The 19,286-nt window shown below is 52.0% G+C and overlaps 1 long non-coding RNA gene across 1 annotated transcript; it reads right to left on the bottom strand.

The window, feature by feature from the left end:
- Positions 1-16,368: 16,368 nt before the first annotated feature.
- LOC119958805 lies at positions 16,369-19,213 on the bottom strand. The gene is made up of 2 exons (XR_005459074.1): positions 19,001-19,213; positions 16,369-16,600 (listed from the first exon to the last, which is right to left on the bottom strand). It is a non-coding gene; the product is annotated as an uncharacterized LOC119958805 (long non-coding RNA).
- Between the last annotated feature and the right edge of the window lie 73 nt (positions 19,214-19,286).

Raw genomic sequence — 19,286 nt, 5'->3', positions numbered from 1 at the left:
CTAACCCCGTGCTGTACCTGTCCTGGGAGTGTTTGATGGGGACAGTGTAGAGGGAGATTTACTCTGTATCTAACCCCGTGCTGTACCTGTCCTGGGAATGTTTGATGGGGACAGTGTAGAGGGAGATTTACTCTGTATCTAACCTCGTGCTGTACCTGTCCTGGGAGTGTTTGATAGGGACGGTGTAGAGGGAGCTTTACTCTGTATCTAACCCCGTGCTGTACCTGTCCTGGGAGTGTTTGATGGGGACAGTGTAGAGGGAGCTTTACTCTGTATCTAACCCCGTGCTGTACCTGTCCTGGGAGTGTTTGATGGGGACAGTGTAGAGGGAGCTTTACTCTGTATCTAACCCTGTGCTGTACCTGTCCTGGGAGTGTTTGATGGGGACAGTGTAGAGGGAGCTTTACTCTGTATCTAACCCTGTGCTGTACCTGTCCTGGGAGTGTTTGATGGGGACAGTGTAGAGGGAGCTTTACTCTGTATCTAACCCCGTGCTGTACCTGTCCTGGGAGTGTTTGATGGGGACAGTGTAGAGGGAGCTTTACTCTGTATCTAACCCCGTGCTGTACCTGTCCTGGGAGTGTTTGATGGGGGACAGTGTAGAGGGAGCTTTACTCTGTATCTAACCCCGTGCTGTCCCTGTCCTGGGAGTGTTTGATGGGGACAGTGTAGAGGGAGCTTTACTCTGTATCCAGGGGCTGGTTTAGCACAGTGGGCTAAACAGCTGACTTGTGCAGAACAAGGTCAGCAGCGCGGGTTCAATTTTTTTAATTGGTGAAGGGTTATGGAGAACGGGCAGGACTGTGGAGTTAAGGCCAGGATGGGATCAGCCATGATAGAATCGTGGTGCGGACTTGATGGGCCGAGTGGCCTAATTCTGCTCCTACATCTTGTGCTTTTATGACACTTAGTCAGCAATAACCTGCTCACGGACACTCAGTTTGGGTCCCGCCCAGGGTCACTCAGCTCCTGACCTCATTACAGCCTTGGGTCAAACATGGACAAAGAGCTGAAGGCCAGAGGTGAGGTGAGAGTGACTGCCCTTTGACATCAGGGCAGCGTTTGACCGAGTTTGGCATCAAGGAGCCCGAGCTAAACTGGAGTCAATGGGAATCAGGGGGGAAACTCTCCGCTGGTTGGAGTCATTCCCGGCACAAAGGATGATGGTTGTGGTGGTTGGAGGCCAATCATCTCAGCTCCAGGACGTCACTGCAGGAGTTCCTCAGGGTCCTCGGCCCCAACCATCTTCAGCTGCTTCATCAATGGCCTCCCTTCCATCATAAGGTCGGAAGGATTTAGATAGAGCTGCTGGAGCGAATGGGATCAAGGGATATGGGGGGAATCAGGGTATTGAACCCCAGTCCGTGTCCAGATGCAGCAAGACCTGGACAATATCCAGGCTCGGGGCTGACGTGTGGCACGTTACATTGGTGCCACACAATGCCAGGCAATGACCATCTCCAACAAGAGAGGATCTAACCATCGCCCCCTTGACATTCAACGGCATTACCATCGCTGAATCCCCCACAATCAACACTCTGGGGCGTTACCATTGACTAGAAACTGACCTGTTTTGGTCCCGTTACTGAAGGAGGAATATCATTGCATTGCGGGGGGAGTTCAAGAGGGAGGGAGAGGTGCTATCTCCAAGGAAGGATTGAACAAGTTTGGCCTTTCGAAGAACGAGAGAGAGGATCTTTAGAAATGTATCAGATTCTGAGGGGAGTGGGTTTGACAGGGTGGATACTGAGCAGGGGGCTCAGTTTCAGAGTCAGTGTGTTTGGGGGGGGGGGGGGGGGTAGCTCCTCCCATTGAAGACGGAGATGAGGAGGAATTACTCCTCTCCGAGGATGGTCACCCTGTGAAATTTTTGCAACAATGATTTCATGGTCATCGTTAGACTTTTAATTGCAAACCTGTTTTATTGAATTCACATTTCACCGCATTAGCCTGGGTGTCTGAATGACCAGTCCAGTGACACGACCACCACGCCAGCGCCTCCTTGTAGGCTCCTAGTCAGAGAACCATGGAATTCCAACTGTGTGGAAGGGAGCCATTCGGCCCACAAATCTGAAAGAGCACCTTACATAGCCCACTCCCCCACCCCCATTGTCACTGGCCCCGCCCCTCCCATTGTCACTGAGGCCCCACCCCTCCCACTGTCACAGCAGCTGGCCCCGCCCCTCCCACTGTCACTGTGGCCCCACCCCTCCCACTGTCACTGAGGCCCCACCCCTCCCATTGTCACTGAGGCCCCACCCCTCCCATTGTCACTGAGGCCCCACCCCTCCCATTGTCACTGAGGCCCCACCCCTCCCACTGTCACAGCAGCTGGCCCTGCCCCTCCTATTATCACTGAGGCCCCGCCCCTCCCACTGTCACAGCAGCTGGCCCCGCCCCTCCTATTATCACTGAGGCCCCGCCCCTCCCATTGTCACTGAGGCCCCACCCCTCCCACTGTCACAGCAGCTGGCCCCGCCCCTCCCACTGTCACTGTGGCCCCACCCCTCCCACTGTCACTCAGGCCCCACCCCTCCCACTGTCACTCAGGCCCCACCCCTCCCACTGTCACTGAGGCCCCACCCCTCCCACTGTCACTGAGGCCCCACATCTCCCACTGTCACTGAGGCCCCGCCCCTCCCACTGTCACTGAGGCCCCGCCCCTCCCACTGTCACTGAGGCCCCGCCCCTCCCACTGTCACTGAGGCCCCACCCCTCCCACTGTCACTGAGGCCCCGCCCCTCCCACTGTCACTGAGGCCCCACCCCTCCCACTGTCACTGAGGCCCCACATCTCCCACTGTCACTGAGGCCCCGCCCCTCCCACTGTCACTGAGCCCCCCCCCCATCCCACTGTCCCTGAGGCCCCACATCTCCCACTGTCACTGAGGCCCCGCCCCTCCCACTGTCACTGAGGCCCCGCCCCTCCCACTGTCACTGAGGCCCCACCCCTCCCACTGTCACTGAGGCCCCACCCCTCCCACTGTCACTGAGGCCCCGCCCTCCCACTGTCACTGAGGCCCCACCCCTCCCACTGTCACTGAGGCCCCGCATCTCCCACTGTCACAGAGGCCCCACCCCTCCACTGTCACTGAGGCCCCGCCCCTCCCACTGTCACTGAGGCCCCACCCCTCCCACTGTCACTGAGGCCCCACCCCTCCCACTGTCACTGAGGCCCCGCCCCTCCCACTGTCACTGAGGCCCCACCCCTCCCACTGTCACTGAGGCCCCACCCCTCCCACTGTCACTGAGGACCCACCCCTCCCACTGTCAGAGGCCCCCCTCTCTGACTGTCATGGAGGCCCCACCCATCCCACTGTCACAGAGGCCCTGCCCCTCCCACTGTCATAGATGCCCCCCCCTACATTGTCTGCGGCCCCTCCCACTGTCACCGAGGCCCCGCCCCTCGATGTGCAACAGCACCTTGCCTTTCAACCCCAGAGGCGCCGAACTTTGCTCCTAACAAAGTCCCGAACCCGCAGCCATTCCCCCTAATCTCCTTTCCTGCCCTCTGGGCCCTCTCGGGAGCACCTTGCTCTTTCCTATATTCAGTTTGTAACCTGGAAAGCCAGTCACATTCCCCCGGGATCTCCATGATCTCTCCAATGCTGCTCACCGGGTCCGAAACATACAGTGAGACCCTGTGCTTGATGTCCCTCTGCTCGATCCCTCTCCAGTCCCACGATGCCCTCAATGCCATTGCCAAGGCGATCAGCAACGGGGAGAGCGGACACGTCTGCCTCGTCCCATGATGCACCCCAAAGTACCCCAAACTCACTCGGTTCGTCCGCACCCTCGCAACTGCGGCCTTTATAGCAAACGGACCCAACCCAACCCACAATCTCCATTATACATCTTCACTCGGTAGTGGCCCCAGCTCTGCCCAGAACCTTTTATAAAACTGTACCGGGAACCCATCCGGCCCCGGGGCCATTCCCCGCTTGCATCGCCCCACCCTGCCACCCATCACCTCCCTCAGCCCGATTGCGAGCCCCGCTCCCTGAACCAGCCCCTCCTCCACTTTGGGGAAACTCTAACCCATCCAGGAACTGCCGCATCCCCTCCTCGGCCGGGGGCTCCCGACTCATAGAGCCTTCTATAAAAGTCCTCAAACACCCAATTCACCCCCTCGGGGTCCGTCACCGCCTTGCCCTTACCTTCCCTAACTCTACCAATCTCCCTCGCCGCCTCCTGCTTTCTCAGCTTATGGGCCAACATCCTACTTGCCTTCTCCCCACACTCCTCATGCTAGCCACCTCCATCCGCGGGAGAAGGCTCTCGCTGTCCACCCTATCTAACCCTCTGATCATTTTGTATGCCTCTTTTTGTAGGCCATGACAAATTGTCCAAAATTCTATGATTAACCTAGGACAAAAGTTCGGCGCAACATCGTGGGCCGAAGGGCCTGTTCTGTGCTGTATTTCTCTATCTATCTATCTATTAAGTCACCTCTTAAGAAGGTTAAGAGGTGACTTAATAGAGGCATACAAAATGATCAGAGGGTTAGATAGGGTGGACAGTGAGAGCCTTCTCCCGCGGATGGAGGTGGCTAGCACGAGGGGACATAGCCTTAAATTGAGGGGTAATAGATATAGGACAGAGGTCAGAGGTGGGTTTTTTACGCAGAGTGGTGAGGCCGTGGAATGCCCTACCTGCAACAGTAGTGAACACGCCAACATTGAGGGCATTTAAAAGTTTATTGGATAAGCATATGGATGATAAGGGCATAGTGTAGGTTAGATGGCCTTTAGTTTTTTCCATGTCGGTGCAACATTGAGGGCCGAAGGGCCTGTACTGCGCTGTATCGTTCTATGTTCTATGTTCCTACACTGCCCCACTGCCTTCCCCGTAGAAACTAGCCCAAACTCCATCTGGAGGCTCGACCTTGCCTTCGACAGTCCTGTCTCCGGCGCCTCCGAGTACCTCCTGTCCACCCTCAAAGTCTCGTCCACCAGTCTTGCCCCCTCAAAGAACAATACAGCACAGGAACAGGCCCTTCGGCCCTCCAAACCTGTACCGGTCATGATACCAACCTTTGCCCAAACCCTCAGCCCTTCCTTGTGCCGTCTATCCCCATCCTATCCATGTGTTTGTCAAGATGCCTTTTGAACGCCGTTAATGTATCTGCTTCCACAGCCACCCCTGGCAACGCGTTCCAGGCACTCACCACCCTCTGCGTAAAAACCCTGCCTCACACATCTCCTCTAAACTTTGCCCCGCTGACCTTAAACCTCTGCCCCCTGGTGACTGACCCCTCCACCCTGGGAAAGAGTGCCTGCCCATCCACTCTATCCATGCCCCCTATAATCTTGTAGACCTCTATCAGGTCGCCCCTCAACCTCCGTCTTTCTGATGAAAACAGTGCCGAGTCTATTCAGGCTCTCCGCGTAGCTAACACCCTCCAAACCAGGCCACATCCTGGTAAACCTCCTCTGCACCCTCTCCAAAGCCTCCACATCCTTCTGGTAGTGTGGCGACCAGAATTGTGCTCAATATTCCAAGTGCGGCCTTACCAGCATTCGATACAGCTGCAGCATGACTTGCCAGTTTTTATACTCGATGCCCCGTCCAATGAAGGCAAGCATTCCGTCTGCTTTCTTGACCACTGACTAAATTGGGCTCATTTACTCATAACTAAATGTAATATTGCCTGTGCCCTTGTTCCATCCAGAACATATTACTGCAAGGAATTATCCGGAACAGATTCCAGAAATCCACTATCTTCCTGACAGGGTCGTGTCTGTCTTTCCCAATCGACGTGTGCTCTGAAATCCCCCATTAACACTACTCTGCTACACACCGCTTAACGTCTGCCTTTATACAATCTACCACCTCAGAGCTGCTATCAAGGGATCGATACACAACGCCCCTTACAGTTTCAGATCCTTTTCTGGTCCTCAGTTCCACCCACGTGGTCTCCCCTCGTTATATCCCCCCTCACCATTGAGGTGATAGCATTACTAATCAGTAAGGCTGCTCTGCCGTGGAATCATAGAATCCCTACAGTGCCGAAGGAGGCCATTCGGCCCATCGAGTCTGCACCGATCCTCCGAAAGAGCCCTATTCCCGTGACCCCACCCAACCTTTGGACACTGAGGGGCAATTTAGCGCGGGCAATCCACCTGCATCTTTGGACTGTGGGAGGAAACCCACGCAGACACGGGGGGGGAGAACGTGCAGACTCTACACAGACGGTCGGCCGAGGTTGGAATCAAACCCGGCTCCCTGACGCTGTGAGGCAGCGGTGCGAACCCACTGTTCAATCTTGCTGCCATTAATCTTCCCTGTTCTTCCTGCAGACGTCCTGGTAAACTTTATGACCAGGCCGATTTAGTTCCCAGTCCAGACCATTCTGCAGCCATGGGCACCATCGAACCAAATTTGGTCTAAGTGTGGTAGCGAACAAAAAATTTCGGTCACCGATACCTTACGTTTATTGGGCCACTTAACAAGGATCCCTGCTAACAATGTGGAACTGCACTTAACCCGGTCCTGCAGGCCAGACCCCAGACAGCAGGCAGCCGTGCCACCATGTAGACCAGGGACGTGATTGGGGAATGCCGACCTGGACCCTGAAGGTGGCAACGCAGGTGGATAGAGTGGACAAGAAGGCATACAGCATGCTTACCTTCATCGGACGGGGTATTGAGTACAAGAGTCGGCAGGTCATGTTACAGTTGTATAGGACTTTGGTTTGGCCACATTTGGAATACTGTGTGCAGTTCTGGTCGCCACATTACCAGAAGGATGTGGATGCCTTGGAGAGGGTGCAGAGGAGGTTCACCGGGATGTTGCCTGGTACGGAGGGTGCTAGCTATGAAGAAAGGTTGAGTAGATTAGGATTGTTTTCGTTGGAAAGACGGAGGTTGAGGGGTTGACCTGATTGAGGTCTACAAAATTATGGACAGGGTGGATAGCGACAAGCTTTTCCCCCAGAGTGAGGGTATCAATTACAAGGGGTCACGATTTCAAGGTGAGAGGGGGAAAGTTTAAGGGAGATGTGCGTGGAAAGCTTTTTACGCAGAGGGTGGTGGGTGCCTGGAACGCTTTACCAGCGGAGGTGGTAGAGGCGGGCACGATAGCATCATTTAAGAGGCATCTAGACAGGTATATGAACGGGCGGGGAACAGAGGGATACAGATCCTTGGAAAATAGGAGACAGGTTTAGATAAAGGATCTGGATCGGCGCAGGCTGGGAGGGCCGAAGGGCCTGTTCCTGTGCTGTAATTTTCTTTGTTCTTTGGCCAGGCTCGTGGAGGCAATGGAGTTGAGACGGGAGACCCTGTTTCCCGTGGGGGGAGGGAGGGGGATGGGTCAGCCACAGGGCAGCCAGTGTGGCCTGGGGGGGGGGGGGGAGCATTAGCAGTGTGGCAGTCCTCCAGGTCGTGTGACAAGAAGGATGACACAAGAAGCTCAACGACCTCCATCGGGCCGCACGGGTGAGTTGGCATCCGCCCCCTGGCACCGGTCCTGCCTGCCTCCCCCTCAATGTGTGGAGCCAGAGGAAATGGACGAGGTACTAAATGAATACTTTGCATCAGTATTCACCAAAGAAAAGGAATTGGTGGATGTTGAGTCTGGAGGAGGGTGTGTAGATAGCCTGGGTCACATTGAGCTCCAAAAAGACGTGGTGTTGGGCGTCTGGAAAAATATTAAGGTAGATAAGTCCCCAGGGCCGGATGGGATCTACCTCAGAATACTGAAGGAGGCTAGAGAAATTGCTGAGGCCTTGACAGAAATCTTTGGATCCTCACTGTCTTCAGGTGATGTCCCAGAGGACTGGAGAATAGCCAATGTTGTTCCTTTGTTTAAGAAGGGTAGCAAGGATAATCCAGGGAACTACAGGCCGGTGAGCCTTACGTCAGTGGTAGGGAAATTGCTGGAGAGAATTCTTCGAGACAGGATCTACTCCTATTTGGAAGCAAGTGGACGTATTAGTGACAGGCAGCATGGTTTTGTGAAGGGGAGGTCGTGTCTCACTAACTTGATAGAGTTTTTCCAGGAGGTCACAACGATGATTGATGCAGGTAGGGCATTGGATGTTGTCTATATGGACTTCAGTAAGGCCTTTGACAAGGTCCCTCATGGCAGACTGGTACAAAAGGTGAAGTCACACAGGATCAGGGGTGAGCTGGCAAGATGGATACAGAACTGGCTAGGTCATAGAAGGCAGAGAGTAGCAATGGAAGGGTGCTTTTCTAATTGTAGGGGGGTGACTAGTGGTGTTCCACAGGGATCAGTGCTGGGACCTTTGCTGTTCGTAGTACATATAAATGATTTGGAGGAAAATGTAACTGGTCTGATTAGTAAGTTTGCGGATGACACAAAGGTTGGTGGAATTGCGGATAGCGATGAGGACTGTCAGAGGATACAGCAGGATTTAGATCGTTTGGAGACTTGGGCGGAGAGATGGCAGATGGAGTTTAATCCGGACAAATGTGAGGTAATGCATTTTGGAAGGTCTAATGCAGGTCGGGAATATACAGTGAATGGTAGAACCCTCAAGTGTATTGACAGTCAGAGAGATCTGGGTGTACAGGTCCACAGGTCACTGAAAGGGGCAACACAGGTGGAGAAGGTAGTCAAGAAGGCATACGGCATGCTTGCCTTCATTGGGGGGGCATTGAGTATAAAAATTGGCAAGTTATGTTGCAGCTGTATAGAACCTTAGTTAGGCCACACTTGGAGTATAGGGTTCAATTCTGGTCGATCCTAACTGCTACCTTTCAGCCCTGCTCAAGCCCAACCCCTCTCTGGTCAAAATACACTTTCAAATACAGTTCGCCAACCCAGGGATACTTGCTGCAAAAAGATGTCTTGGATAAACCGCTTTGAGAGAGTCATCCCTTAGCTTGCAGACCAGGACAGGGCAGGATAGGCGCAGACCCCTAGGGGGACACTGGCAGTCTAGTGAGATGGGCAGCCACACGGCTGACACAGTTTAGTGCAGATATGTGCAAACTCTGAGAACGTAGGGATGTCAGATACAGGGATATATTGTGTTATATCCACTTGGTGCGGTAAGGGCTCAAATCCTGGGTTTGTGTGCATATGACCGCTGCGGTCATGTTTGAAAAAAATCCTTCTTTCCAAGACCAGCAGACACGTTGGCGCCAGAAGTGCAATTAAAGCATCATAAAATGAGATCATCATTCATTCCAGCCATGGATATTGTTTGTAGAAGTTAGACTGATAGAATTTTGTTTGTATACAGAAGGTTCCCTGGGGAATAGATAATTAGAGACACGGGGTGGTATTCTCCCTCGGCGGGATCCTCCTCTTAAGCCAGCGGCGCACTCACGCCCGTAGATTTCCCGATGACGTGGGGGTGGCCACAATGGGAAACCCCATTGGCCAGCTGCCGGGACAGATGACCCCGTTGCCGGCCGGGGGCGCGCCGTGCCACAAAATTGGTCTGCCGGGCTGGAGAATCAGGCCATTGTGTTGAGCCTCAGTAAGATGATGTAATTGATGGGCTGAGGCAGTCGAACACTGAGTTTCAGTTGAGTTGCAGACCAGCAGCTTCTCTCAAAACACTTCAGTTTAAAAAAGATTTTGCCCGTGGACAGAACAGCGGTTTCTGAAAACGCTGGCGGGTTAAACAGCAGTTTGACACAGGCAAGAATCGGCAAGCTGGTCCCTGAGGGATCGCTCTCTCTCAAAGCGGTTTATCCAAGACATCTTTTTGGCAGCAAGTATCCCTGGGTTTACAAACTGTATTTAAAAGCGTATTTTGACCGGAGAGGGGTTGAGCTTGAGCGGGGCTAAAAGGTAGCAGTTAGGATTTAGTGTTTCAGTGTCATTGTTGAGCATCTTTGAACTGGTCATTATAATCTATTTTCATTACGATGTTAAAAGTTATTTTAATTCTGTGTCAGTAATAAAGTTTGTTTCAATTTACCGCATCCCTATTTGTGCGCGGAATCGCCCCTGGAATGAGGTATCAGTCCTACAAATTGGAATAAAATATTGGGGTTTGTGTCCAGTATCCTAGCAACTGTTGGGATCTGGTCTGGGATTGTGATACGGGCGACAGAAACAACATGGGGAGGCAGTGCGATCTAAATGGCGTTATGTTGAGGAGAACGGTGCCAAAGGAGAATGGTCCACAAATCCTTGAAGGTGGCCAAACAAGTAGAAGTTTGGGGCGCGTTTGACCTTTGTAACAGGGACATTGATGAGAGAAAGATCATCAAGCTAAAGCTTCACACAGGAACAGGAGACCATTCAGCCCCTTCAAACCTGTGCCTTCATTGGACAAGACCATGGCTCACCTTCAATCTTACCGCATTCCCTGCATCCCTCGATCAGCGTGAATCTATCAAGCCGAGATTTCAGGATTGCTGAGCAAAAAGACAGGCTGTCAAAATACTTCTTGGGTTCATCAGGAGAGGCACAAGGGTGGCAAATTTCAAAGGGAGCACGACAATTTGTACTGCACGAATAAAGGGTGCAAGTTGTCTCTGACGTGTTGCCGTGGAGAATCCACCAGGGAGCCACCATTCGCCAAACTTTTGTTTAATTCAAAAAAAGCGTCCTGCCTGGACACGTCCTTCCTGCTTGCAGAGCACAGGTCTCCGTGTGTGAATATATTCAGCCTCGAACAAGCTTTAATGAGCCACTTTGTGAGCGCGACTGGTCACCTGAAAATCGGTTGTTTGGCGCACTTCGAAGGTATAAAATGAGCAATTTGATCGAGCGCCAAGACTTTATTTCAGGCAAAAAATTCCAAACTTTTGCCGCCGTTTCTACGTTTTTGCTAGTTCCTCTCCTTTAAAGGTCTGGCTCGAATATTGTCCTCTAGTCCTAGATTTTCCAACCAGCAGGAATAGATTCTCTCCGCCTCCCAAACCCATTTCCCTTAACATTTTGAAACCTTTGATCAAATCGCCCCTAACCTTCGCAATTCCACGGCAGACGCCCCCTGGTTAGTGCGATCTTTCCTTGTCGTCTTTCTGGTAAACCTGGGCTCCCTGATCCGTGGTACCTGACCGTGGTACATGCTCACTCCAGATGTGGCCGAGCCGAAGCAGTTTTGGTCTCCTTCTCTGAGGAAGGATGTTCTTGCTATGGAGGGAGTGCAGCGAAGGTTTATCAGGCTGATTCCTGGGATGGCGGGGCGGTCATATGAGGAGAGACTAAACCGGTCGGGATTATATTCATTGGAGTTTAGAAGAGTGAGAGGGGATCTCATAGAAACGTATAAAATACTAACAGGATTGGACAGGGTAGATTCAGAAAGAATGTTCCCGATGGTGGGGGGAGTCCAGAACTCAGGGTCATAGTTTGAGGGTCAGGGGTTAACCTTTTAGGACTGAGGTTAGGAGAGCAACACAGTAGCATAGTGGTTAGCACAGCTCCAGGGTCCCAGGTTCGATTCCCGGTATGGGTCACTGCCTGTGCGGAGTCTGCACATCCTCCCCTTGTGTGCGTGGGTTTCCTCCGGGTGCTCCGGTTTCCTCCCACAGTCCAAAGATGTGCAGGTTAGGGTGGATTGGCCATGATAAATTGCCCCTTAGTGTCCAAAATTGCCCTTAGTGTTGGGTGGGGTTACTGGGTTATGGGGATAGGGTGGAGGTGTGGACCTTGGGTAGGGTGCTCTTTCCAGGAACCGGTGCAGACTCGATGGGCCGAATGGCCTCCTCCTGCTTCTATTTTCGATGTATGGCCCATTGGGGGGGTGGGGGGGGGGGGGGTGTGTGGGTGTCACTGGGAAAGGGCCAGCATTTGTTGCCCATCCTTAACTGCCCCGTGTCTCGCTCGGCCATTGCAGAGGGGCATTCAAGAGTAGACCACATTGCTGTGTGTGTGTGTGTGTGTGTGTGTGTGTGCGTGGGGGGGGGACTCAGCTGCTTTGTCAATCTCATTATTCATACTTTAACTTGAAGGTTGTCCATTTCCTTTGAGACTCTCTTCATTTTGATGCCTTTAACAGAGGAACAGGAGTCAGGCCACTCGGCCCATCGAGCCCGCTCCACCATCCAATATGACCGATTGGACACTTCGCTGCCTTTTTACACCCAGTGTCCCCATAACCCTTCCCATTATTGTCAATCAGACATCTACCAATCTCTGCTTTAAACTCACTCACTGACTGGGGAAATTAGCACAATAGTGGGAAAGGATTTTAGCTCCGACAATGTGGAATCTGTATGGGTAGGGCTGAGACGTACCAACGGGCAAAGAACATTAGTGGGTGTCATATATAGACCTCTAAACTGCAGTGGTGATGTTGGGAATGACATTAAACACAGAATTAGAGATGCATGTAATAAGGAATATCGGCGATCATGGGTGATTTTAATTCGGGGCAGCAGGGTAGCAAGGTGGTTAGCATAAATGCTTCACAGCTCCAGGGTCCCAGGTTCGATTCCCGGCTGGGTCACTGTCTGTGTGGAGTCTGCACGTCCTCCCCCTGTGTGCGTGGGTTTCCTCCGGGTGCTCCGGTTTCCTCCCACAGTCCAAAGATGTGCGGGTTAGGTGGATTGGCCATGCTAAATTGCCCGTAGTGTCCTACAAAAAGTAAGGTTAAGGGGGGGGTTGTTGGGTTACGGTTATAGGGTGGATACGTGGGTTTGAGTAGGGTGATCATGGCTCGGCACAACATTGAGGGCCGAAGGGCCTGTTCTGTGCTGTACTGTTCTATGTTCTATGTTCTAATCTTCACATAGATTGGGCAAATCAAATTAGCCACAATGCCGTAGAGGAGGAATTCCTGGAGTGTGTACGGGATGGTTTTCTTGACCAATATGTGGAGGAACCAACTAGAGAGTCGGCCATCTTAGACTGGGTACTGTGTAATGCGAAGGGAATCATTGCCAATCTGGCTGTACGAGACCCCTTGGGGATGAGAGACCATAACATTTTTTTATCAAAATGGAGAATTAAGTAGTTGATTCGGAGACTAGGGTGCTGAATCTTAATAAGGGGAACTATGAAGATATGAGGCATGCGTTGGCCGTGCAAGATCGGGCAGAGCGTATTGAGGTGGATAGAAAACTTGTTGGCAGAGAAGAAACAAAGAGTAGGGATTAATGGATCTTTTTCAAATTGGAAGGCAGTAAGTGGTGGGGTACCACAGGGATCGGTGCTGGGACCCCAGCTATTCATGATATAAATTCATGAGGCCACACCTGGAGTATTGTGTTCAGTTTTGGTCTCCTTACCTGAGAAAGGATGTACTGGCGCTGGAGGGTGTGCAGAGGAGATTCACTAGGTTAATCCCAGAGCTGAAGGGGTTGGATTACGAGGAGAGGTTGAGTAGACTGGGACTGTACTCGTTGGAATTTAGAAGGATGAGGAGGGATCTTATAGAAACATATAAAATTATGAAGGGAATAGATAGGATAGATGCGGGCAGGTTGTTTCCACTGGCGGGTGAAAGCAGAACTAGGGGGCATAGCCTCAAAATAAGGGGAAGTAGATTTAGGACTGAGTTTAGGAGGAACTTCTTCACCCAAAGGGTTGTGAATCTATGGAATTCCTTGCCCAGTGAAGCATTACATGTTTTTAAGGTAAAGATAGATAGTTTTTTGAAGAATAAAGGGATTAAGGGTTATGGTGTTCGGGCCGGAAAGTGGAGCTGAGTCCACAAAAGATCAGCCATGATCTCATTGAATGGCGGAGCAGGCTCGAGGGGCCAGATGGCCGACTCCTGCTCCTAGTTCTTATGTTCTTATAAATTATTTGGATGAGGGAACAAAATGTAACATCTCAAAGTTTTGCGGCCGACACCAAGTTGGGTGGGATGGTGAACTGTGACGAGGATGCAGGGATCCTGCAGCAAGATCTGGACAGGTTGGGCGGGTGGGCAAGCCAATGGCAGATGCAGTATAATTTGGATAAGTGTGAGGTTATTCACTTTGAAAGCAAAAACAGGAAGGCAGATTACTACCCGAATGGCTGTAAATTGGCAGAGGGGAGTGTGCAGCGGGACCTGGGTGTCCTTGTGCATCAGTCGCTGAAGGTAAGCGCGCAGGTGCAGCAGGCGGTAAAGAAGGCTAATGGTATGTTGGCCTTCATTGCAAGAGGTTTAGAGTATAGAAGCAGGGATGTGTTGCTGCAGTTGTACAGGGCCTTGGTGAGGCCACACCTGGAGTATTTTGTGCAATTTTGGTCTCCTTCTCTGAGGAAGGATGTTCTTGCTCTCGAGGGAGTGCAGCGAAGGTTTACCCGACTGATTCCAGGGATGGCGGGGCTGTCAGAGGAGGAGAGATTGACCAGGTCGGGATTGTTGTCGCTGGAGTTCAGAAGAACAAGGGGGGAATCTCATAGAGACTTATAAAATTCTTTTTGTAAATAAATTTCGAGTACCCAATTAATTTTTTCCAATTGAGGGGCAATTTAGCGCGGCCGATCCACCTACTCTGCACATCTGTGGGTTGTGGAGGTGAGACCCACGCAGACACGGGGAGAATGTGCAAACTCCACACGGACAGTGACCCAGAGCCGGGATCGAACCTGGGTCCTCAGCGCCGTGAGGCAACAGTGCTAACCCACTGTGCCCTATAAAATTCTAACGGACAAGACAGGGTAGATGCAGGAAGAATGTTCCCAATGATGGGTGTGTCCAGAACCAGGGGTCACAGCCTGAGGATTCTGGGTAAACCATTTTGGACAGAGATAAGGAGACATTTCTTCACACAAAGTGGTGAGCCTGTGGAATTCATTACCACAGGAAGTAGTTGATGCTAAAACATCGAATATATTCAAGAGGCGGCTGGATATGGCACTTGGGGAGAAAGCAGGATTAGGCTATTGAGTTGGATGATCAGCCATGATGGTGATGAATGGCGGAGCGGGCTCGAAGGGCCAAAAGGCCTCCTCCTGCTCCTATCCTCTATGTCGATGCACGATCAATTGCACAGAGACAAGAGTGGAATACAACTGAGGCTTTATTGCTCTAAGATGTGTGGCCTCCCACAGCAGCTGGCAAAATGGCTGCTGTACGGAGGACACACATATTTATACTCCGCCTACTGGGCGGAGCCAGCAGGCAGGGACTACCGCTGTACCTGTAGTACAGGGTCTTACCACACATATCCTAATATATGTACAACTGGTTTACCACATATGTTTCCACAGCCCTCTAGCAGTTGGTAATTCCTAAGATTCACAATCCTCTGTGTAAAGGGAGTGCCCCTTCATATTGTCCCTCAATTTATTAATTGCCCTAATGGTTTGCTCAAAGGACTACACACAAGTTGTTGTTCTATCTGAGTTCTCTCGCTGTGAAGACCTGCCTTCCCTGAACTTGTGGGATTATCTTGTTAATTTTAATCATCAGTTTACCTAACTCCCTCATGGGGCCTCCACCGTCTCCGACTCTTCCACGTGGAGGTTTGGATCAATTTTCGGCCACGCAAAGGCCATGGATATACAGAACATACAGTGCAGAAGGAGGCCATTCGGCCCATCGAGTCTGCATCGTCCCACTTAAGCCCTCACTTTCCACCCTATCCCTGTAGCCCAATAACCCCTCCTAACATAGAACATAGAACATAGAACAGTACAGCACAGAACAGGCCCTTCGGCCCTCGATGTTGTGCCGAGCAATTATCACCCTCCTCAAACCCACATATCCACCCTATACCCAACAACCCCCCCCCTTAACCTTACTTTTATTAGGACACTACGGGCAATTTATCACGGCCAATCCACCTAACCCGCACATCTTTGGACTGTGGGAGGAAACCGGAGCACCCGGAGGAAACCCACGCACACAGGGGGAGGACGTGCAGACTCCACACAGACAGTGACCCAGCCGGGAATCGAACCTGGGACCCTGGAACTGTGAAGCATTTATGCTAACCACCATGCTACCGTGCTGCCCCGAAATGTTACTAAAATGTTATTTCTGCTCAGTACTTTTTGGCCATATTTTCACATTTTTGCATTAAAAAAAATGGTTTCAGCCCTACCACCCCTGTTCCCGACCAGTTTGCAGATGGCCAACTTCAGTTATCTCCCATCAGCCCCGTGAAAATAGTTGACCAGAATCCTGTGTGTGGCTGTGAGAATGTGAATGTGTGTGTGTGTGAGTGCGTGTATGTGAGTGTGGTGTGTCATGTATCTGGGATGTGTGTGTGTGTGTGTGTGTATACGCAACCTTTTGTTTTGGTCACTCAGGGCAATTTATCACGTCCAATCCACCTAACCTGCACGTGTTTGGACTGTGGGAGGAAACCGGGGCACCCGGAGGAAACCCACGCAGACACGGGGAGGACGTGCAGCCTCCGCACAGACAGTGACCCAGCGGGGAATTGAACCTGGGACCCTGGAGCTGTGAAGCCACAGTGCTAACCACTTGTGCTGCCCGTGTGTGAATGAACACTCAAGAGCGGAGAGAGAACCACAAGGAGGCACGGGGAATGGTCATGTTCCATTTGGCCCTTTATTGAAATGGCGGTTTCGAGACATTTGGGGGGGGGGGTTTACAGGGCGGGAGGTCTCGCCGGTACTGACGGAAGGCTCAGTCGCAATCTGACCCACTGATCGCCTGAGCGAACCCAGCCTCCGCTTCGCCTGCTCACAGCTCCGAGCGATCGTCGAGGTCTTCACACTCTGCAGGGACCGCGCGAGTGAATACGTCCATTCCAACCCTGTATCACACACCGAGACAGAGAGAGAGAGACAAACCATTGAGAAGAAATGGACAGATATGGTTCACATTCCTGTTCCAGGGTTCAATATTTCATCAATATTTTGGAGACGCACAGATCAGACATTGTAATCTTACTCCCCCGAACCATAATTTTAAAAGATTCCATCATCAAACACTCCCAGGACAGAGACAGCACGGGGTTAGATACAGAGTAAAGCACCCTCTACACTGTCCCCCATCAAACACTCCCAGGACAGGTACAGCACAGGGTTAGATACAGAGTAAAGCACCCTCTACACTGTCCCCATCAAACACTCCCAGGACAGGTACAGCACGGGGTTAGATACAGAGTAAAGCTCCCTCTACACTGTCCCCCATCAAACACTCCCAGGACAGGTACAGCACAGGGTTAGATACAGAGTAAAGCTCCCTCTACACTGTCCCCCATCAAACACTCCCAGGACAGGGACAGCACGGGGTTAGATACAGAGTAAAGCTCCCTCTACACTGTCCCCATCAAACACTCCCAGGGCAGGTACAGCACGGGGTTAGATACAGAGTAAAGCTCCCTCTACACTGTCCCCATCAAACACTCCCAGGACAGGTACAGCACGGGGTTAGATACAGAGTAAAGCTCCCTCTACACTGTCCCCATCAAACACTCCCAGGACAGGTACAGCACGGGGTTAGATACAGAGTAAATCTCCCTCTACACTGTCCCCATCAAACACTCCCAGGACAGGTACAGCACGGGGTTAGATACAGAGTAAAGCTCCCTCTACACTGTCCCCATCAAACACTCCCAGGGCAGGTACAGCACGGGGTTAGATACAGAGTAAAGCTCCCTCTACACTGTCCCCATCAAACGCTCTCAGGACAGGTACAGCACGGGGTTAGATACAGAGTAAAGCTCCTTCTACACTGTACCCATCAAACACTCCCAGGACAGGTACAGCACGGGGTTAGATACAGAGTAAAGCTCCCTCTACACTGTCCCCATCAAACACTCCCAGGACAGGTACAGCACGGGGTTAGATACAGAGTAAAGCTCCCTCTACACTGTCCCCATCAAACACTCCCAGGACAGGTACAGCACGGGGTTAGATACAGAGTAAAGCTCCCTCTACACTGTCCCCATCAAACACTCCCAGGACAGGTACAGCACGGGGTTAGATACAGAGTAAAGCTCCCTCTACACTGTCCCCATCAAACACTCCCAGGACAGGTACAGCATGGGGTTAGATACAGAGTAAAGCTCCCTCTACACTGTCCCCATCAAACACTCCCAGGACAGGTACAGCACGGGGTTAGATACAGAATAAAGCTCCCTCTACACTGTCCCCATCAAACACTCCCAGGACAGGTACAGCACGGGGCTAGATACAGAGTAAAGCTCCCTCTACACTGTCCCCATCAAACACTCCCAGGACAGGTACAGCACGGGGTTAGATACAGAGTAAAGCTCCCTCTACACTGTCCCCATCAAACACTCTCAGGACAGGTACAGCACGGGGTTAGATACAGAGTAAAGCTCCCTCTACACTGTCCCCATCAAACACTCCCAGGACAGGTACAGCACGGGGTTAGATACAGAGTAAAGCTCCCTCTACACTGTCCCCATCAAACACTCCCAGGACAGGTACAGCACGGGGTTAGATACAGAGTAAAGCTCCCTCTACACTGTCCCCATCAAACACTCCCAGGACAGGTACAGCACGGGGTTAGATACAGAGTAAAGCTCCCTCTACACTGTCCCCATCAAACACTCCCAGGACAGGTACAGCACGGGGTTAGATACAGAGTAAAGCTCCCTCTACACTGTCCCCATCAAACACTCCCAGGACAGGTACAGCACGGGGTTAGATACAGAGTAAAGCTCCCTCTACACAGTCCCCATCAAACACTCCCAGGACAGGGACAGCACGGGGTTAGATACAGAGTAAAGCTCCCTCTACACTGTCCCCATCAAACACTCCCTCAGTCTGAAGCCTGATTCTAAAGGCCGTGCAGCACTCCCTCAGTCTGAAGCCTGATTCTAAAGGCCGTGCAGCACTCCCTCAGTCTGAAGCCTGATTCTAAAGGCCGTGCAGCACTCCCTCAGTCTGAAGCCTGATTCTAAAGGCCGTGCAGCACTCCCTCAGTACTGCCCTGACGCATCAGCCTTCAATTTGTCGTTGCGACTTGTGCTGTGCGCCAGTTGAGGAGCGGGGAGGGGTTCACGGGTGGAGGGTTCGGCCAACGGAGTGACGGCGGACAGGCGATCGGGGCCTGACCACGTCTCAGTAGCCAAATCAAACCTTCCCCTTGTCTCAAAACCGCGGCCGGCCGCCCTCTTAGCTTCTCGACACCCGTGGTATCGAGTTGACAACGCGAGCTGTGGGAACAATGCCCTCCTTACAAGGTGGCGTCCCAGTTGTCGTTTGCAGCTGGGTCGTGTTCTCGGAGTAACCACATGGTCTTCAGCTGTTCTTTGCCTCCGCCGTTGTAGTACTGCCCAGCCCAAACTGTGACGCTGTCTGCAGGTGCTGAGGGAGGAAATTAGAAACAGCACGATTGTTAGGAGGACGTGCAGCTCTGGGCCTCGCGCAGATCAAACCAAACACTGGGGGTTCCTGACTGGGGGATATCAATTGGGAAGCAGAGACGGTGACGTGAATTCACATCGCACCTCGGTTCCACCACAC

Source organism: Scyliorhinus canicula, chromosome 31 (genome assembly GCF_902713615.1).
Source record: "Scyliorhinus canicula chromosome 31, sScyCan1.1, whole genome shotgun sequence".
Classification (NCBI taxonomy): Eukaryota; Metazoa; Chordata; class Chondrichthyes; order Carcharhiniformes; family Scyliorhinidae; genus Scyliorhinus; species Scyliorhinus canicula.
Note: the sequence above shows the minus strand (reverse complement) of the source record. Positions and strands in the feature narration are given on the sequence as shown.